Raw genomic sequence first — 22,284 nt, 5'->3', positions numbered from 1 at the left:
TTTTTTTTCCCTTTCAGCACTTTAAATATGTCCTGCCTGTCACTTCTGGCTTGAAGAGTTTCTAATGAAAGATCTGCTGTTAACTTTATGGTGATTCCTTTGTATGTTATTTGTTTTATTTTTCCCTTGCTGTTTTAAATATTTTTTTCTTTGTATTTTATTTTTGATAGTTTGATTAATATGTGTCTTGGCGTGTTTCTCCTTGCATGTATCCTGTATGGGACTCTCTGTGCTTCCTGCAATTGAATGACTTTTTTCTTTCCCATGTTAGGGAAGTTTCCAACTATAATCTTTTCAAATATTTTCCCATTCCCTTTCTTTTTCTCTTCTTCTTCTGGAACCCCTCTAATTTGAACGTTGGTACATTTAATGTTGTCCCAGAGGTCTATGAGACAGACCTCAGTTCTTTTCATTCTTTTATCCTTATTCTGCTCTGCAGTAGTTATTTCCACTATTTTATCATCCAGGTCACTTATCATTTCTTCTGCCTCAGTTATTCTGCTTCTAGAGAATTCTTAATTTCATTTTTTTGTTGTTGTTCATCATTGTTTGTTTCATCTTTAGTTCTTCTAGGTCCTTTTTAAATGTTTCTTGTATTTTCTCCATTCTATTTCCAAGGTTTTGGATCATCTTTACTATCATTACTCTGAATTCTTTTTCAGGTAGAGTGCCTATTTCTTCTTCATTTGTTTGGTCTGTTGGGTTTTCACCTTGCTCCCTCATTTGCTGCATATTTCCTTATCTTCCCATTTTGCTTAACTTACTTTGTTTGTGGTTTCCTTTTTGCCTGCTGCAAGTTCATGGCTCCCATTGTTTTTTGTGTCTGCCCCCAGTGGTTATTGTTGGTTCAGCAGCTTGTGTAGGCTTCCTGGTGGAGGGGACGGATGCCATTTTTTTTGGTGGGTGGGTCTGGATCTTGTTTTTCTTGCGGTCAGGGCTGCGTCTGGTGGTGTATTTTGGGGTGTCTGTGAACTTAGTATTATTTTAAGCAGCCTCTCTGCTAATGGGTGGGGTTGTGTTCTTGTCTTGCTACTTTTTGGCATGGGGTGCCCAGCACTGGAGCTTGTAGGTTATTGGGTGGTGCTGGGTCTTAGTGTTGAGATGGAGATCTCTGGGAGAGTGATCGCCTATTGATATTAAATGGGTCCGGAGGTCTCTGGTTGTCCAGTGTCCTGAACTCACCTCTCCCACCTCACAAGCTCAGGCCTGACACCAGGCCAGATCACCAAGACCCTGTTATCCATATGGCCAGGTATATGGGGATTTTCTTGCCTTTTGTGAAGTCTAAGGTCTTCTGCCAGCATTCAGTAAGTGTTCTGTAGTTGTTCCACATGTAGAAATATTTTTGATGTATTTGTGTGGAGGAAGGTGACCTCCACATCTTACTCCTCTGACATCTTGAAGATCCCTCCAACCTGCAAGTTTTCATTTGTTATCATTCCTCTGCTTTATGTTTGCTGTTAAAATGCAGAGGAACAGGCTTCCAGCAGTGGGACTCACCAGCCTGGTGACAGGAGTTATCGTGTTTCTGGGTTTGAACCTCATTGCAGTCTTTTCTCTGGGTTAGAGCAGAGAGCTTGCCTAGAAATGTCCTTCTAGTACAAGTCCCATATCTTTACACCAAAATTTTTGGTGATCAGTGTTCATGCACAGCTCAGTTTCTCTTAATATTGGCATGGCAAACACTTTTTTTTTTTTTTACTTTTTTAAACTTTATTTATTTTTTACTTTTTTTTTCTTTTTTTTTTATTAGGGTATAGTTAGTTTACAATGTTGTGTTAGTTTCTGCTGTACAGCAAAGTATATAAGTTATACATATTCAAATTATACCCTTTCTTATAGCTTTTTTTCCCACTATGTAGTATCTATTCTAATCTCTGATAATCATTTCTGACTTTATTATATTTCATGTGGAATATATATTCATATATATATGTATTCACCTTTCTTTTGGGTGCTGTTTGTGTGGTGTTTTTATTTATTTATTTATTTATTTTTGTCTCCATTGGGTCTTTGTTGCTGTGCGCAGGTTTTCTCTAGTTGTGGCGAGCAGGACTACTCTTCATTGCTGTATGCTGGCTTCTCATTGTGGTGGCTTCTCTTGTTGTGGAGCACAGGCTCTAGGCGCGCAGGCTTCAGTAGTTGTGGCACATGTGCTTAGTTGCTCTGAAGCATGTGGGATCTTCCTGGATCAGGGCTTGAATCTGTGTCCCCTGCAATGGCAAGTGGATTCTTAACCACTGTGCCACCATCAAACACTTTATAATATAGAAAAATCACAGTGAGTTGATAAGTTCCATCAATGATTACATACTGCAGTTAAATGTAGACTACCTGATTATGTAGCATATACATATATATTTCAATATTCATTGATTCATATTGATATTCCTGATTACAGAATATATATTTATGTGTTTTCATTTATTACATAAGTGACTATTGAATAATCACACTCTATACACTGTATTGCATACACACACATACACAGACACTTGCACATGTATGTGGTCTCAGGGGAATCATGGGTGAAGAAAAGCAAGATTTGACACATAATGAAGATAACTGATCAAATTAAGTAGGAAAAATGAATTTTATATGTAACTCAGACTCAGAGAAATTAAATGAGTTTCCAAATGCATAGGTTCCACATTTCAAAGCCCAAGTAATTCTTCCAGAATTAAATCCATATGGAAAATTTCTGAACTCTCACCTCATTCTTCATTAAGAATTCTTTCTTTCTTTTTTTTTTTTTTTTCGCTTCAGGGTGGATAACTTTTTTTTTTAAACAGGCATTTATTTTAAATATAGCTCAGTGGACATGTCAATCACAAACTCCCAATTTATCCCTCCCCACCATCCTATTCTCCTGGCAACCATAAGTTCATTCTGTAAGTCTGTGAGTCTGTTTATGTTTTGTAAATAAGTTCATTAGTATTTTTTTTTTAGATTTCACATATAAGGGGTATCATATGATATTTGATATGATATATCAAATGTCTGACTTTCTTCACTTAGGATGATAATCTCCAGGTCCATCCATGTTGCTAAAAATGGCAGTATTTAATTCTTTTTAATGGCAGAGTAATATTCCATTGTATATATGTATCACATCTGCTTTATCCATTTGTCTGTTGATGGACATTTAGGTTGCTTCCATGTCCTGGCCTTTGGACAGAGTGCTGCAATGAACACTGAGGTGCATGTATCCTTTCAAACCATGCTTTTCTCTGGATATATGTCCAGTAGTGGGATTGCTGGGTCTATGGTCGTTCTATTTTTAGTTTTTTAAGGAAGCTCCATACTGTTCTCCATAGTGGCTGTACCAATTTACATTCCCACCAACAGTGTAGGAAGGTTCCCTTTTCTCCACAACCACTCCATCATTTATTGTTTGTAGATTTTGTGATGATGGCCATTCTAACTGGTGTGAGGTGATACCTCACTGTAGTTGTGATTTGCATTTCTCTAATAATTATTGATGTTGAGCATCTTTTCATGTGCCTCTTGGCCAACTCTATGTCTTCTTTGGAGAAATTTCTATTTAGGTCTTCTGCCCATTTTTTGATTGGGTTATTTGTTTTTTTGATATTGAGCTGCATGAGCTGTTAGTAAATTTTGGAGACTAATCCCTTATTTTTCATATCACTTGCAAGTATTTTCTCCCATTCTGTGGGTTGTCTTTTTGTTTAGTTTATGGTTTCCTTTGCTGTGCAAAAGCTTTTGAGCTTAATTAGGTCTCTTTTGTTTATTTTTGTTGTTAATTCCATTATTCTTGGAGATGGATCAAAAAAGATATTGCTGCAATTTATGTCAAAGTGTGTTCTGCCTTTGTTTTCCTCTAAGAGTTTTATTTAGAATAATGATAGTGAAGACAATCCAAGATCTCAGAAAAATAATGGAGGCAAGTATCAAGAAAATGCAAGAAATATTTAACAAAAACCTAGAAGAACTAAAGAACAAACAGAGATGAACAGTACAGTAACTGAAGTGAAAAATACACTAGAAGGAATCAATAGCTGAATAACTAAGACAGAAGTACAGATAAGTGACCTGGAAGACAGAATGGTGGAAATCACTGCCACAGAACAGAATAAAGAAAATAGAATGAAAAAAAAATGAAGACAGTATAAGAGACCCCTGGGGAACACTAAAAGCACCAACATTTGCATTATAGGGCTCCCAGAAGAAGAGAGAGAGAAAGGACCTGAGAAAAATATTTGAAGAAATAATAGCTGACAACTTCTGTAACATAGGAAATGAAACAGTCAACCATGTCCAATAAGCACAGAGAGTCCTAGGCAGGATAAACCCAAAGAGGAGCACACCAAGACACATAGTAATCAAATTAACAAAAATTAAAAATAAAGAAAAAAATATTAAAAGCAAAAAAGGAAAAGAAACTGATAATGTTCAAGTGAACTCCCATGAGATTATCAGCTGATTTCTCATCAGAAACTCTGCAGGCCAGAAGAGAGTGGGATGATATATTTAACGTGATGAAAGGGAAGAACCTTACAACCAAGAATATTCTACTCAGCAAGGCTTCCATTAAGATTTGACAGAGAAATCAAGAGCTTTACAGACAAGCAAAACTAAGAATTCAGCACCACCAAACCAGCTTTACAACAAATGCTAAAGGAACTGCTCTAGGCAGGAAACACAAGAGAAGAAGAAGAAAAAGACTTACAAAAACAAACTCAAAACAAAAAAGAAATGGTAATAGGAACATACATATTGATAATTACCTTAAATTAAATGTGAAACATAGACTATAAAACCTCTAGGAGAAAACATGGGAGAAAATTTTTATGACCTTAGATTAGGCAAAAATTATTAGATATGACAAGAAAAAAAACTGATAATTGGATTTCACCAATATTTGAAACTCATACTCTCTGAAAGAGAATGAAAAGAGCAGTCACAGTTCTGACAAAAAACTAGTGCTCAGAATATGTAAATTACTTTCAACCTTAATCCAGTGAGAAACAGTACTGGTTTTAAAGATAGGTAAAAGTTTTGAAAAGTCACTTCACTAAAATATATATATATATGGATAGCAAACAAATCTATGAAAATATGTTTGACATCACAATTCAGATAATGTAAATTAAAATCACAATGAGATATCACAAATGACTCATTAAAATGGCTAAACTTTAAGTAAAACAAAGTTAAAGTGATAATACCAAGCACCAGTGAGAATATATAGCAGCTAGAACTCTCATACAATGCTGGTGAGAATGCAATGGGACAGCAATTACACTCTCAAGCATTCATTCAAGATAAATGAACTTTAGTTCATACAAAACCTGTATATGACTGTTTAAAGCAGCTTTCTTAATAACTGCTAAAAACTTGAAGTAATTCATGTATTCTTCAACAAGTACATGAATAAACAAACTTTAGTACATCCATATGATAGAATACTTTTCAGTAATAACAAGAAAAAATGACTGAATCATACAACAGTATGGGTAAATATCAGAAGCATTATGCTAAGTGAGAGAAGCCAGACTCAAAAGCCTTCATAAGATATGATTCCATTTAGATGACATTCTAGAAAAGCAAGATTATAGGTACAGAAAACAAATCAGTGGTTGCTAGGGATTGTGAGGTAGGAAGAGAGGTTGCTTATACTGGATTATCACGAAGGAAGTTTTTTGGGGTAGAAATGTTTTGTATGGAACTGTGGTTGTAGACATATGACACTATGATTTTTCCAAAATCTATAGAAAAGTCTGTTTAAAAACATCTTGTTTTTTCCTTTTTAACAAAATGGCAGAAACAGTTACCACTGAAGAATGAATAATTTATTAAGCAAATATACACACACACATACACACCCATGGACACATACATACATACACACATACCCAGTTTTTCCTCACTATTCATGGATTGCATATTTGCAAATTTACCTGATAGCTAAAATTTATTTGTAACCTCAAAATCAGTGCTTTTGATGCTTCACAATCATTTGTGGGCATGTGTATGTGTAGGGTTGTGAAAAATTTGAATCACCTGACATGCACTGTTCCCAGCTGAGATGGAAGAAGACAATGCTTTGCCTTCTTATATCAACTTTCATACTGTAAGTGAGTGTTCTATTTGTGGTATAATTAGTGCCATGTCATTCACATCTTGTACTTTTTTTTTTTTTTGGTGAATTTGCTATTTTAAATGGCCACCAAGTATAGTGTTGCAGTGCTGCCTAGTGCTCCTAAGTGCAAGAATACTGTAATGTGCCTTAAAGGGAAAATATGTGTGTGAGATAAGCTTTACTGAGGCATGAGTTATAGTGCTGTTGTCCATGAGTTCCATATCTATCCATGAATCAACCATAACTATTAAATAAGGTGTCTTTAAACAGAAACACACATGAAACAAGGATATGTATTGGTCAATTGATGAAAATGTTGTGATCAGAGGCTCAGAGGATTTTCCCTAGGCGAAACGGTTCAATATTCTCTAAATCAATATTCATCATGACATGGAACATAACTACTGTAGCTAATGAGAATTGAGTGTATTATATAATATAGATTTATATATACATGTAACATATACATAATTAAATATGTATAATATATAATATATATTTATTGTTGTATAATATAGATTTATATATGCATGTAACCTACATAATTAAATATTTGAAAACTATAATATTTAATTCTAAATATTAAAAAAATCAAACTACTAGACTAGATTTAATACTTGTACAACTTCTGCTGAAATCGTTTTTGTAATCACATTCCTTCTGGAGCTTATTCTCAGTTCAAAGATTTTATATAAAGCTTGATATCCCAAGGGTTATGTGGTCTTCCTTGATTTTCAAGTTGTTCAGTGATAAGGGACCCTGCAGGATGCAACTTAATTCCCTGTCAATGGTAGTATGACTTCAGTGGACAATTTTTTTCAACTTAGAATTTATCAAAACACTGAATCTAATCTCTTCCTCTCTCATCTAACAGAAATACTGAATTATATGAGAAAAATACACATATTTCTTTCTATGTTGTCTGTCTTTAACTTTCAATTTCAATAAATAAACAAACAAATAATACCATATAATGTTTTTATCTATATCTTAAGATCATGACTACCATCATCTATTCTAAAATCATAAAAGAATTACTTATTACTCTTTCTTAAAAATACAGAACTTTTTATTATAAATGAAACCTCTAGAATTTAACTGTGCTCTACAGGGGTTACTTGAAATACACTCACACTTCTTGAAAGTTGATATCACATCTAGCGCCAGTGAAGGCAAGTTTCTTTACTTAAAGGGACAAGCACATCTATGATGGAAATTTAAAAAAAAAACATTTAAGGCTACTGAGGCTTTTTAAAGGGTATTTAAAGTATTCTCAAAAAAATCAATAACAATTAATTTGAGACGATATTTTAGGAGGTGGCAAAGAAAAGACATAAAAGCCAAAGCCTTCTCTGTGAGATGACACATTCATACATTTCATTAGCCCGCTCTTTCTTCCTTCCCCCTTCCTTCCTTCCCCTCCTTTCTTTCTTCTTTACCCATTTATTGAATGTTTATTGAATTTTTACTCCTTTATATATCTATATTCCATCCAGTTCAGTCTATCTAACTTTACCTTTTATAAGAATATTTGCCAGAACTGGCCCTAAGCCTTGATAGAAAATTTGTCTCCTCTGTATCTTCCCTTTATGTTATCTACAACAGGTATCTCTTACACCAGACTCAAAGAATCTCTTCTCATCAGGACAACCAGATAGGTTTTAAAGCATTTCAAAGTTTGAAGAGACAAATCAGGCTGCACATGATTTTATTTTCTCTCTGTGATGATGATAGCACCTTTACACACTTTAAATAATATGGCATTTACTATATTTTAAAATTGTCTAAGGACTAGTGATTGGGAACATTGATTGAGCCTTTTGGAAATATTAAAACTACTGAGAAAGAAATTTCAGAAAAAGAAAAAGAATTTATTTGGAAATATTACTGGAATGTTGTATAATTCTTGCTTATAAATTGCCAGAGATTTATGAAATTCCATGGAGATAGAATTCTTTCTGGCTAAGGGCTTTATATGAGGGATTTGCATATTTTCTACATTTTTGATTGTGAGTAATGGAATACCTACCCTGTGAAGAATGAACATATGGAACTGAAACACTTTTAAGTGCATGTCTGGATGGTATGGGATCTCTTTCAAAATATGAATATGAACTAGTGAAAAATGTCAAATATTTAATCTATTGTAAAAATGGATCTCTATGCTATTTAACATGCATTGGGGAAAATGGCAGAAATTTGGCTGAGGCCTTAGACTGTAGAAAGGAAAAGTTCCTCTGTCTAATTTTATATTTCCTTTTAAGAAATGTTAGGGCATCAAACATCAAAGGTTTTTTTGTAGGTTAAGTTACTCTATAAAAGGCTCCATTCTAGTCATACTATTATATATAGATATTAAAAGTACTTATATAAGAGTTTTAGGGAGAAAAGGAAACCAAACAGCTCCCTTCACTCTGAATAAAGATTTATTAATTAATTCAATAGATTTTTACTGAAGGACTACTGACAAAGGTGCTGCATTAGGCACCAGGGTTAAGAGATGAAGAATAACATCATCAAGGATTACTGCTCCCCAACAAATAGTTCACTTTTTATGTAGGGCAAGATGGAAGGAAGAGGAAGGGAGGGAGGAAGAGAGGGGAAAGAAAAGAAATTTATGTAATGTTATTAAATTGATATGCATATACACACACACACATTTTGGCTACAATTAAGCCTCAGAACTCCAATAATTGTACCTAATTAAGTCCACCAGTATGCTTTGCTCTTATCATCAATACACTACAACCTGGTATCATAGTTCTCAGTGTTCATGTCAACAGAATAATCTATATTTCAGAACTTGCTATAATAATATCATTCTTCTTTTTCCCAGAAACAGTGTCTATAGTATTGTGCCAAATTATACTATAAATTAGATTTAGTAGCAAGTGGCAGCATTTTTCAGAGTATTGAACCAGGAATCTAAAGATTTGAATTCTAAGTTCAATCATTTATTGTTAGTGTGATGTTGGCACAATCATCTAATTTTCTTTAGTCTCAGTCTCTTCATCTATACAGTACAAAAATAACACTTGCCCTCCTAATTAAAAATAAAAGTGAACATAGACAAAAAATATGTATTAACCAATAACAAGGCAAATTAGCAAATGTCCTTAACTTTCACACTAACATGTAAATTTTTCTTTTATAAATTTTATTAGCATGAAGGCTTTGTTTGTACCAATATTTTATTAAACAAAATTAGGTAAGTAAATCTGAGTGGATAAAGATGTCTGTTTCAAAATTTCACAATACATATGCCCAAGTAAACTTTAAGGCCACCTTTAAAATAGAGAAGCAAAGATAATATGTAGCAGAAGTGACTTTTAAACTATAGTGTTCAACTTGTGGCTTTATTAGAGATATATTAGTTAGTACCACAAAGTCATTATATGTGCCTTCCTCCATATCCCATTTTTTTAAAAGAAAATAGAAATTCAATTCTATCTTTCCAGGAAACATGCTTTTATTTTATACTAAACTTTCAGACCTCATTAATAATCTACAAAGGAAATGCTGACCCACAAAGCATTTCTACAGAAAGCACCAAATTTGTTGCAGAGGAAGTAAAAAGCCACCTGAAAAACCGCAACTATTTGGGGGTTTTGGGGTTTTTTTTTTTTTTTGCAGTATGTGGGCCTCTCACTGTTGTGGCCTCTCCCGTTGCGGAGCACAGGCTCCGGACGCGCAGGCTCAGCGACCATGACTCACGGGCCCAGCCGCTCCGCGGCACGTGGGGTCCTCCCGGACTGGGGCACGAACCCGTGTCCCCTGCATCGGCAGGCGGACTCCCAACCACTGCGCCACCAGGGAAGCCTAAAACCACAACTTTTAATGGTAGTTATTTAAAAATGAAAAAGCATTTAATTCCCCACTCAATAATTCTATTAAAGCCACCACTTTGAAAATATATACCAAAGCAATCAGTTTAAAGTAACTTATTTTTCTCAAAAAGCACTTCTGATATAAAACCTTATTTCTCCAGTTTTTATGTAGCATTATTTTAAGAGCCAATCCTAACCCCTGATAAAAGAATACTGGCAGATCCCTAGTCAAATATCAGCTAGTCACTACTGCAATTGTGAGCAGCCCTAATAAAATGCAATTTTTTATTCTCTTTCTCATCTTCTATTCAGAGAACACTGTTACTGCAGAAAAATAGTAAATAATGAATTATCATATCAAATATCCCTAAAGATCAGTGGGTGAATTAGGGAAATAAAAACCTATCAATCCTCTTTTTAAAGTATTTTTCTGAAATTTAATTTGACTGCATGACTTTCCAGCTACATAAAACAAAGATGAATTCTTAACACATTATTTCATCCACTGACTACGGATTGTGTTTTACTCAGGATTCTTTCAGGCCTTGACCAGGGAACATGATAGGGCAGTAAATTCTAGAAAGCTAAGAAGGATTTGGTTTTGCAGAAACAACTAAATAATCAGGCAAGGAGGAACATCATGTGCTAGCCAGGCTGTTCTCTCCAATCCCAGTGCTCAGAAGAGAACAGAAATAGCCACAGGAAAATCAGAATGCACAGGACATGTGCAGAGAGGGAAATTGGATACACTTTTATTTATTTATTTTTCTATGACTCCATTTAAAAAGTACGGAGCGTAAATTCACATAGGTGTGGGCAGAACCCAACAGCTCTTAAATCTGCTTTCCTGAGGTGAATTTAGGAGGAGAATAACAACAAGAAAAAGTAATAGAAATATTTATTAATCTAGCCTGCTTATTCTTCAACTGATTCTTCTCCACTGTTGCCCTTTTCACGTTCCTTCATGTCACTTTCCTATTCAAGCCCTGAAGTAGCCTGGTTAATAAAGTCTAAAGTGCTTGACTTTCAGACTCTCTACAAACTTACTCCTACCTACTGATCTAGTCTTATCTCTCATTAACTCATGCTTTCATCTAAAACTTTAGACAAACTAGAGTGCTCACTTCCCCACACTCATTTATTTCTCTATCTCTACACCTTTGTTTACATACTATTTTTTTATGTCTGGAAAATTTCTCTCAACAAATTCTATCTGTACTCATAAAGGCTCTACCAAGTAGACTGCCTTCCAGGGGGCCTCCCTAAATTCCTTATCTCAACCCTGATTCACTTCTCCGTAATCCTTGCATGCATAGTACTACATTATTCCTTTAATTCTAAAATGTATGGCATTTTATATTTCATCACACTTAATCACATGCCTTGCCACCTGAGCAGTATAAATGTCTTGAGAGCAAAAATTAAATGTACATACTTAAATTAACCACAGTAGTTTAAAAAGTGCTATCTTCTTATAGTAGGTTCTCATGTCTGCTGCATTAATTAAATCTTGCTCAATGTTATCATCTCCAAAAAATATAGCCAACTGACAGTTAAAGGAAATATTAAGAACATAGATGTATGATGAATTTTTGGATAAGGAGAAAAATACAACTGCTTATCAAAACAAACTACAATTTCTAGAAAATTATGAGCTCTTTCCTCCTTGATTTCTTAGGAGACTGAGCCAGACAACTTTTCTATGTGATATATTTGTGGAAGAGTGTGTTTCACGCAGCCTGATATTGATAAACTGTTTGAAATTTTACATTGAAAAGAGGAAGAAATAGTAGAATGCATTATTGCTTTTAAAACTGTTGCTCAACATTGATTGTATGAGGAACTTTGTTATGGTAGCTACTGCATAAAGTTGTGTGCACCTGTAGTGGATGGATGGGAATAAAGAGATAGATGAGATAAGAAATATATTACAGGTAATATAACCTTTCATTTTTCATTATTTAGAAAATATGTCAACTGAATTTTTCCTTTACTCATCCTCCTTTTTTGTGTGTCCCATGCAATTGGGGGACATATTTATACTAAAAAAAAAAAAAGGATTTGCTATTTATCTAAAATTTAAATTAATATTATTTATTTTATCTGGTAACCCTAGTTTTAACACTATTAAACTATACTCAGTCAAAATCTTAAATTTAAATTAATATTTTAATTTCAATTTATCCAACATGGCACATGCATGCCACTATACTCTTCTATATTTTTCTCTATAACTATCCAGGAACTTTAGTTATTACTGTGTAATTCTGTTGAAATACAGTTGTTGTAAGGAATCATTGTAGATGTTCCCCATATAATTCAAACAAAATAAATGTATAATTAAAGTAGTAGTGAAAAGACACTATATATTGCTCTCTCCCAAAAACCTATAGTAAAGGATAAATAATATAGAGTTCTAAACTGTATAAAAGATCTGAAACAGGGAAAAATTATATTTGTTTTCAAAAGAATGTGATTATTTTAGCTATAGAGCTACTTCTATATCAATTGCTATAAAAGTATTAAGAACATTATATAATAATTATAGTTACATAAATGCTTGTTAAATATAATAGGAATAAAATTACATTTTCAAAAATTTTTAAATCTTCCAGACTTACAAAAACTACTTTTCTACAATAATTATTAATTCTACAGCTTCCTGTGAGTTGGTTAAACATTTACAAGTTAATGAGTTACCTAATGCTGAGACTCTTTCCATTATAAATATAAATTGCTGTGTCTGTCTTTTTAAATGCCAAAAGAAATGTAATCTTGTAATAATCCCACAGAATCAATAATTGAATATTTCTACAGGCTCTGTGGCACCTCCCATATTTTAAGACATGCAAATACAACTTTCTACCCAAAACCAGTTCAAAATATCCAAGAAAAACTAGTACCCAAAATAGTGATTAAAAACCAAATTCATCATGACAAACTCATAGAAATTCATGTAGCATAGAAAAAAAAATTTCTTGTGGTGGGCTGATATATAAGTTTAAAACATTATCCTTATTAGCAGAGTCTGAAAGAAGATCTAGGAGTGCCTTGGGTACATGTGTAGCCTGAAAAGTTTCCCTGATTTTACTGGATACATTCTGTTGCTACCTATTTTCCCATACCAGGAAGTGGTATCTTACCCACCCACATACCCACCCCTTTATTGAGAATTATTATTTTAAAGTCTTACATGTACCCACTACTATATTTAAAATAGATAACCAACAACAAGGACCTACTGTTTAGCACAGGGAATGCTGCTCAATATTCTGTAATAACATAAATGGGAAAAGAATTTGAAAAATAATAGATACACATATATGTATAACTGAATCACTTTGCTGTACACCTGAAACTAACACAACATTTCTACTCAACTATACTCCCATATAAAAAAAAAAAAATAATTTAAAAATAAAGTCAGTGAAGTTCAACTGTCTTTTGTGAGCCTTATGTTGTCTTCAAATATTCGATATGAGAAATTAAAAAGCAAAATACTTTCATATAATTTATAATTATCTCACAACTATAGAGCCATATTGAGTCAGGTCACTCATTCTCTCAAGATCTACCTGCATGTATTTATTTATAAATAGTCCAAGGAGACTTGAGGAGGAGTGTGGACACTAAGGAAAAGAGACTGGAACTTGCCATTATGGAGAAGAAAATGCATGATACATGAACATTTCTGATAGACTTGGGGAGCCCCAAATATAAACCATGCTGCACAAAGTTACAACAAAGCCCCTGAAAAAGAATTCAGCAAAAAAGGAAGGAGTGTGAATGGTTACCTGGAGTTGACAGATGTGAGTCCTGTGAGATGGAAATGAAGAATCTTTCCAGGTACAGTGCTGCTACCACACCTGGAACAGGGAGCCATCTTAACCCAGTACCCTACAGGTGGTGCAACCCCAAGGTTGAGTGTGTGAAGTGAAGACACTTTGGAATGCGTTGGTCATTCCCCTCACCAGTCTTAGGGAAGACTTACTGGCTACACAGAGATAAATCTCAGTATTCTACATTCTCAGAACTCTTTGTTTCTCTCCTTTAGGACCACATCGAACCAATAATTAATCATTTATGTCATAATGCATGTGATTATTTGTGTCATTATTTGTTTAATGTCCATCTTCCTTACTAAACTGTAAACTGCTCATAAACCTAATTGCTTATCTATGTTTCTGCCCAGCTACATTTCCAGGGCCTAGGCAATGCCTGTATTTATGAGATAGAAGAGAAATATTTACTATATAAATAAAAGGAAAATGTGTATGAATATTTGTGAATTCCCCCAAAGTAGCTTTTACAATGAGGATTTGCTTCCACCTAATGCATTTGCACTTTCCAGTAGGAAAAAAAAAATTGTGCTAAAGAGATTTTTCAAAATTTCAGTAGATTTTAGATCCTTTCTAGGAAAATTCATTTGAATATTCACACCTTCTCCTGCCAATATGTCTCAAAGTCACACATTGAGAAGAAAATTTTGAGAAAATTCTGAGAACAGCTGGTTAGCATATTTCTTAATTTTTAAAAAACTTACGTAGGAAATAAGTAAAGTCAAGAAAATCAGACCTCCATATTTTCTTCTCAAAGAAAAGAGCCTGAGTATAACACTTTCGGCTGAGTTTTCTTTAAAGAAACCATCACATGACAAATTCTAAGAGTCTCCTTAAGTAAAGGTTAGGTGCTGTCAGGAGGCCTCACTTCTTTTTACATTGTTTATAAGCAAGCCCAAACTAAGGCTGTTGAAAGCCATTCGAGCTTAGTGGAATCTGACAACCATTCCAAAAAATGCTGTGTGTGTACATGGGAAGAGTAAGGTAAACAGTTACTGTGCTATGTTCAAATGCTAATACTATGCTTCCAATTTCTTTGTTTTTATCATTAATCAGGGCACTTTAAAAGATGAAAATGAGTAGGAAACAAAGCACCTTTCAAGTAGAAATTTCGAGTTTACGGTAAAATCCAATCACTACATCTAATAACAAAGAAAAAGAGATCACTAAAGAAATCATTTCAAGTAAATTAAGAATAATACAATAAGGAAATTAAAAGTTAAACAAGTGGCTCTCATATCACTTGCACTATCTGAACAGATATAAACAAATAAAACACCTGAAAAAGAGGAGGGAAATGATTTCTGACACTTTAGGCTATTTAGCATAAAAATATATGCTGCCTTATAAAAGAGATCAAGCTAAAACTATTAAAATTGGGATAGCATGTATATTTGTTTTCTAGGGCCCTCATAGCAAAGTACAACAGACTAGGATGCTTAAACAACAAGAAATTATTTTCTCACAGTTCTGGAGGCTAGAGGTCTGAGGTCAAAGTGGGGATAGGATTGATATTTTCTGAGGTCCTCTCTCCTTGGCTTGTAGATAGACATCTTTCATTGTCTTCACATGGTCTCCTCTCTGTATTTGAGTCTTAATTTTCTTTTTATAAGGAAGCCAGTTATAGTGGATTTGGGCCCATCAATATGACCTCATTTTACCTTAACTACCTCCTTAGAGGCCCTATCTCCAAATACAGTCACATTCTGAGGTACTGGAAGTTAGGACTTCAACATATGAGTTTTGAAAGGATACAATTCAGCCCATAACAGCCTGTCTGTTAAAAAATAATCTTATATATTTCTTCTACTTCCTACTTGCGTATTTTTTAATTGAGACATAATTCACATACTATAAAATTTACCTTTTAAAGTCTACAACTATATTTCATAGGACTATTTGGGAGGAAGTCTGCATATATTTGCTTCCAGGAAGGAGCCTGTTATATTTTAAGTATGAACTTATGGAAACCCAGCAGCCTTCATAAAATAATGTGAATAATTTAGTTGACACTGGTGAAAAATGAAGGTACCATTTTTTTTAGCAGTTGAATAGAATTTTTATAAACCTATCAAATTTCAAAATGGTGAATATTCTATCTTGAATTTCTTACGTCTGTAACCACAAAGTTTATTTAAACCTTGGAATTCAAATATATCTGAGTTTATTTCCCAACTTAACCACCAGTTATTTAAATGATGGTGGCTCATGGCCAAAAACCTGCCCATGCCCTAATATCCTTCCATAATAAGAAGATGACACCTGAACAGCTTTCTTCCAGAAAGAAGTACAATGAGATATGTCTTGACTTTGGGTGAAAGTGGAACTGAACACAAATGCCCAGGTGTTCGTCTCATCATGATAGGTCATTAACTCTCCAACTAGAATACTCCTTTGTTAAAATGAAGCTTTTCTCCTTATTTAATCCTTATGTGACTGGTTTGGAAGTTTCCTGCTCTCCTGAGTGATAAACCTTGCTTTTTCTGTAATAAAAGAAATAATGTACACTATCTCCAACAGAAAATCAAATGGACTATAACCACCACCACTACAGAGAGAGAGAGAGAGATTTGTACATTTATGGAGGATAAATTATCAGCCTACCCAGTGAGTATGATATTTTAAAGAAAAATAGGAATATTAAATCTGTAATAATCATACAAAAGTTGTCTAATTTTTAAAGTGAAATATATACTTTATGTCCACTGTTTGCTTTTACTAACAGCCCTATTTCCATATTGGATAACACTTTGCAAAAAAAAATTCACCAAATAAGTTGCTCTTACCAGAAAATTAGTAAGTCACATGATAATTTTATTGATAGCAAAATATATTCTTTTTTTTTAACATATTTATTGGGGTATAATTGCTTTACAATGCTGTGTTAGTTTCTGCTTTATAACAAAGTGAATCAGTTATACATATACATATGTTCCCATATGTCTTCCCTCTTGCATCTCCCTTCCTCCCACCCTCCCTATCCCACCCCTCCAGGCTGTCACAAAGCACCGAGCCAATATCCATGTGCCATGCGGCTGCTTTCCACTAGCTATCTACCTTACTACGTTTGTTAGTGTGTATATGTCCATGACTCTCTCTCGCCCTGTCACAGCTCACCCATCCCCCTCCCCATAACCTCAAGTCCGTTCTCTAGTAGGTCTGCATCTTTATTCCTGCCTTACCCCTAGGTTCTTCATGACATTTTATTTTTCTTAATTCCATATATATGGGTTAGCATACGGCATTTGTCTTTTTCTTTCTGACTTACTTCACTCTGTATGACAGACTCTAGGTCTATCCACCTCATTACAAATAGCTCAATTTCGTTTCTTTTTATGGCTGAGTAATATTCCATTGTATATATGTGCCACATCTTCTTTATCCATTCATCCGATGATGGACACTTAGGTTGTTTCCATCTCCAGACTATTGTAAATAGAGCTGCAATGAACATTTTGGTACATGACTCTTTTTGAATTTTGGTTTTCTCAGGGTATATGCCCAGTAGTGAGATTGCTGGGTCATATGGTAGTTCTATTTGTAGTTTTTTAAGGAACCTCCATACTGTTCTCCATAGTGGCTGAACCAATTCACATTCCCACCAGCAGTGCAAGAGTGTTCGCTTTTCTCCACACCCTCTCCAGCATTTATTGTTTCTAGATTTTTTGATGATGTCCATTCTGACAGGTGTGAGATGATACCTCATTGTAGTTTTGATTTGCATTTCTCTAATGATTAATGACATTGAGCATTCTGTCATGTGTTCGTTTGCAGTGTGTATATCTTCTTTGGAGGGATGTCTATTTAGGTCTTCTGTCCATTTTTGGATTGGGTTGTTTTTTTGTTATTGAGCTGCATGGGCTGCTTGTAAATTTTGGAAATTAATCCTTTGTCAGTTGCTTCATTGGCAAATATTTTCTCCCATTCTGAGTGTTGTCTTTTGGTCTTGCTTATGGTTTCCTTTGTTGTGCAAAAGCTTTGAAGTTTCATTAGGTCCCATTTGTTTATTTTTATTTCCATTTCTCTATAGGTGGGTCAGAAAGAATCTTGCTGTGATTTATGTCATAGAGTGTTCTGCCTATGTTTTCCTCTAAGAGTTTGATAGTTTCTGGCCTTACATTTAGGTCTTTAATCCATTTTGAGCTTATTTTTGTGTATGGTGTTAGGGAGTGATCTAATCTCATACTTTTACATGTACCTGTCCAGTTTTCCCAGCACCACTTATTGAAGAGGCTGTCCTTTCTCCACTGTACATTCCTGCCACCTTTATCAAAGATAAGGTGTCCATATGTGCGTGGGTTTTTCTCTGGGCCTTCTATCCTGCTCCATTGATCTATCTTTCTGTTTTTGTGCCAGTACCATACTGTCTTGATTACTCTAGCTTTGTAGTATAGTCTGAAGTCAGGGGGCCTGATTCCTCCAGCTCCTTTTTTCGTTCTCAAGATTGCTTTGGCTATTCGGGGTCTTTTGTGTTTCCATACAAATTGCGAATTTTTTTGTTCTAGTTCTGTGAAAAATGCCAGTGGTAGTTTGATAGGGATTGCATTGAATCTATAGATTGCTTTGGGTAGTAGAGTCATTTTCACAATGTTGATTCTTCCAATCCAAGAACATGGTATATCTCTCCATCTATTTGTATCATCTTTAATTTCTTTCATCAGTGTCTTATAATTTTCTGCATACAGATCTTTTGTCTCCTTAGGTAGGTTTATTCCTAGATATTTTATTCTTTTTGTTGCAATGGTAAATGGGAGTGTTTTCTTGATTTCACTTTCAGATTTTTCATCATTAGTATATAGGAATGCCAGAGATTTCTGTGCATTAATTTGGTATCCTGCCACTTTACCAAATTCATTGATTAGCTCTAGTAGTTTTCTGGTAGCATCTTTAGGATTCTTTATGTATAGGACCATGTCATCTGCAAACAGTGACAGCTTTACTTCTTCTTTTCTGATTTGGATTCCTTTTATTTCCTTTTCTTCTCTGCTTGCTGTGGCTAAAACTTCCAAAACTATGTTGAATAAGAGTGGTGAGAGTGGGCAACCTTGTCTTGTTCCTGATCTTAGTGGAAATGATTTCAGTTTTTCACCATTGAGGATGATGTTTGCTGTGGGCTTGTCATATATGGCCTTTATTATGTTGAGGAAAGTTCCCTCTATGCCTACTTTCTGCAGGGTTTTTATCATAAATGGGTGTTGAATTTTGTCAAAAGCTTTCTCTGCATCTATTGAGATGATCATATGGTTTTTCTCCTTCAATTTGTTAATATGGTTTATCACATTGATAGATTTGCGTATATTGAAGAATCCTTGCATTCCTGGAATAAACCCCACTTCATCATGGTGTATGATCCTTTTAATGTGCTGTTGGATTCTGTTTCCTAGTATTTGGTTGAGGATTTTTGCATCTATGTTCATCAGTGATATTGGCCTGTAGTTTTCTTTCTTTGTGACATCCTTGTCTGGTTTTGGTATCAAGGAGATGGTGGCCTCGTAGAAGGAATTTGGGAATGTTCCTCCCTCTGCTATATTTTGGAAGAATTTGAGAAGGATAGGTGTTAGCACTTCTCTAAATGTTTGATAGAATTCGCCTGTGAAGCCATCTGGTCCTGGGCTTTTGTTTGTTGGAAGATTTTTAATCAAAGTTTCAATTGCAGTGCTTGTGATTGGTCTGTTCATATTTTCTATTTCTTCCTTATTCAGTCTTGGCAGGTTATGCATTTCTAAGAATTTGTCCATTTCATCCAGATTGTCCATTTTATTGGCATAGAGTTGCTTGTAGTAATCTCTCATGATCTTTTGTATTTCTGCAGTGTCAGTTGTTACCTCTCCTTTTTCATTTCTAATTCTATTGATTTTTGAGTCTTCTCCCTTTTTTTCTTGATGAGTCTGGCTAGTGGCTTATCTATTTTGTTTATCTTCTCAAAGAACCAGCTTTTAATTTTATTGATCTTTGCTATTGTTTCCTTCATTTCTTTTTCATTTATTTCTGATCTGATTTTTATGATTTCTTTCCTTCTGCTAGCTTTGGGGTTTTTTTGTTCTTCTTTCTCTAATTGCTTGAGGTGCAAGGTTAGGTTGTTTATTCAAGATGTTTCCTGATTCTTAAGGTGGGCTTGTATTGCTATAAACTTCCCGCTTAGAAGTGCTATTGCTGCATCCCATAGGTTTTGGGTCGTTCTGCCTCCATTGTCATTTGTTTCTAGGTATTTTTTTATTTCCTCTTTGATTTCTTCAGTGATCACTTCATTATTAAGTAGTGTATTGTTTAGCCTCCATGTGTTTGTATTTTTTACAGATCTTTTCCTGTAATTGATATCTAGTCTCATGGCGTTGTGGTCAGAAAAGATACTTGATACAATTTCAATTTTCTTAAATTTACCAAGGCTTGATTTGTGACCCAAGATATGATCTATGCTGGAGAATGTTCCATGAGCACTTGAGAAAAATGTGTATTCTGTTGTTTTTGGATGGAGTGTCCTATAAATATCAATTAAGTCCATCTTGTTTAATGTATCATTTAAAGTTTGTGTTTCCTTATTTATTTTCATTTTGGATGATCTGTCCATGGGTGAAAGTGGGGTGTTAAAGTCCCCTACTATGAATGTGTTACTGTCGATTTCCCCTTTTATGACTGTTAGTATTTGCCTTATGTATTGAGGTGTTCCTATGTTGGATGCATAAATATTTACAATTGTTATATCTTCTTCTTGGATCGATCCCTTGATCATTATGTAGTGTCCTTCTTTATCTCTTTTAATAGTCCTTATTTTAAAGTCTATTTTGTCTGATATGAGAATTGCTACTCCAGCTTTCTTTTGGTTTCCATTTGCATGGAATATCTTTTTCCATCCCCTTATTTTCAGTCTGTATGTGTCTCTAGGTCTGAAGTGGGTCTCTTGTAGACAGCATACATAAGGGTCTTGTTTTTGTATCCATTCAGCCAAGCTGTGTCTTTTGTTGGGAGCATTTAGTCCATTTACATTTAAGGTAATTATCGATATGTATGTTTCTATTACCATTTTCTAAATTGTTTTGGGTTCGTTATTATAGGCCTTTTCCTTCTCTTGTGTTTCTTGTCTAGAGAAGTTCCTTTAGCATTTGTTGTAAAGCTGGTTTGGTGGTGCTGAACTCTCTCAGCTTTTGCTTTTCTGTAAAGGTTTTAATTTCTCCATCAAATCTGAATGAGATTCTTGCTGGGTAGAGTAGACTTGGCTGCAGGTTTTTCTCCTTCATCACTTTCAGTATGTCCCTTCTGGCTTGTAGCGTTTCTGCTGAGAGATCAGCTATTAACCTTATGGGGATTCCCTTATGTGTTATTTGTTGTTTTTCCCTTGCTGCTTTTAATATGCTTTCTTTGTATTTAATTTTTGACAGTTTGATTAATATGTGTCTTGGCGTATTTCTCCTTGTATTTATCCTGTATGGGACTCTCTGTGCTTCCTGGACTTGATTAACTATTTCCTTTCCCATATTAGGGAAGTTTTCAACTATAATCTCTTCAAATATTTTCTCAGTCCCTTTCTTTTTCTCTTCTTCTTCTGGAACCCCTATAATTCGAATGTTGGTGCGTTTAATGTTGTCCCAGAGGTCTCTGAGACTGTCCTCAGTTTTTTTCATTCTTTTTTCTTTATTCTGCTCTGCAGCAGTTATTTCCACTATTTTATCTTCCAGGTCACTTATCCTTTCTTCTGCCTCAGTTATTCTGCTATTGATCCCATCTAGAATACTTTTAATTTCATTTATTGTGTTGTTCATCGTTGCTTGTTTCATCTTTATTTCTTCTAGGTCCTTGTTAACTGTTTCTTGCATTTTGTCCATTCTATTACCAAGATTTCGGATCATCCTTACTATCATTATTCTGAATTCTTTTTCAGGTAGACTGCCTATTTCCTCTTCATGTGTTAGTCTGGTGCATTTTTATCTTGCTCCTTTATCTGCTGTGTGTTTTTCTGTCTTCTCATTTTGCTTATCTTACTGTGTTTGGGGTCTCCTTTTTGCAGGCTGCAGGTTCGTAGTTCCCGCTGTTTTTGATGTCTGTCTCCAGTGGCTAAGGTTGGTTCAGTGGGTTGTGTAGGCTTCCTGGTGGAGGGGACTAGTGCCTGTGTTGTGGTGGATGAGGCTGGATCTTGTCTCTCTAGTGGGCAGGTTCACGTCTGTTGGTGTGTTTTGGGGTGTCTGTGGCCTTATTATGATTTTAGGTAGCCTCTCTGCTAATGGGCGGGGTTGTGTTCCTGTTTTGCTAGTTGTTTGGCATAGGTTGTCCAGCACTGTGGCTTGCTGGTCATTGAGTGAAGCTGGGTGCTGGTGTTAAGATGGAGGTCTCTGGGAGATTTTCACCATTTGTTATTATGTAGAGCTGGGAGGTCTCTTGTGGACCAGTGTCCTGAAGTTGGCTCTCCTACCTCAGAGGCAGAGCTCTGACTCCTGGCTGGAGCACCAAGAGCTTTTCATCCACACGGCTCAGAATAAAAGGGAGAAAAAGTAGAGAGAATTAGAAGTATGAGGAAAGAAAG

Source organism: Stenella coeruleoalba (assembly GCF_951394435.1).
Source record: "Stenella coeruleoalba genome assembly, chromosome: 17".
Taxonomy (NCBI): domain Eukaryota; kingdom Metazoa; phylum Chordata; class Mammalia; order Artiodactyla; family Delphinidae; genus Stenella; species Stenella coeruleoalba.
The sequence above is the reverse complement of the archived record's forward strand: the minus strand, read 5'-3'. Positions refer to the sequence as shown.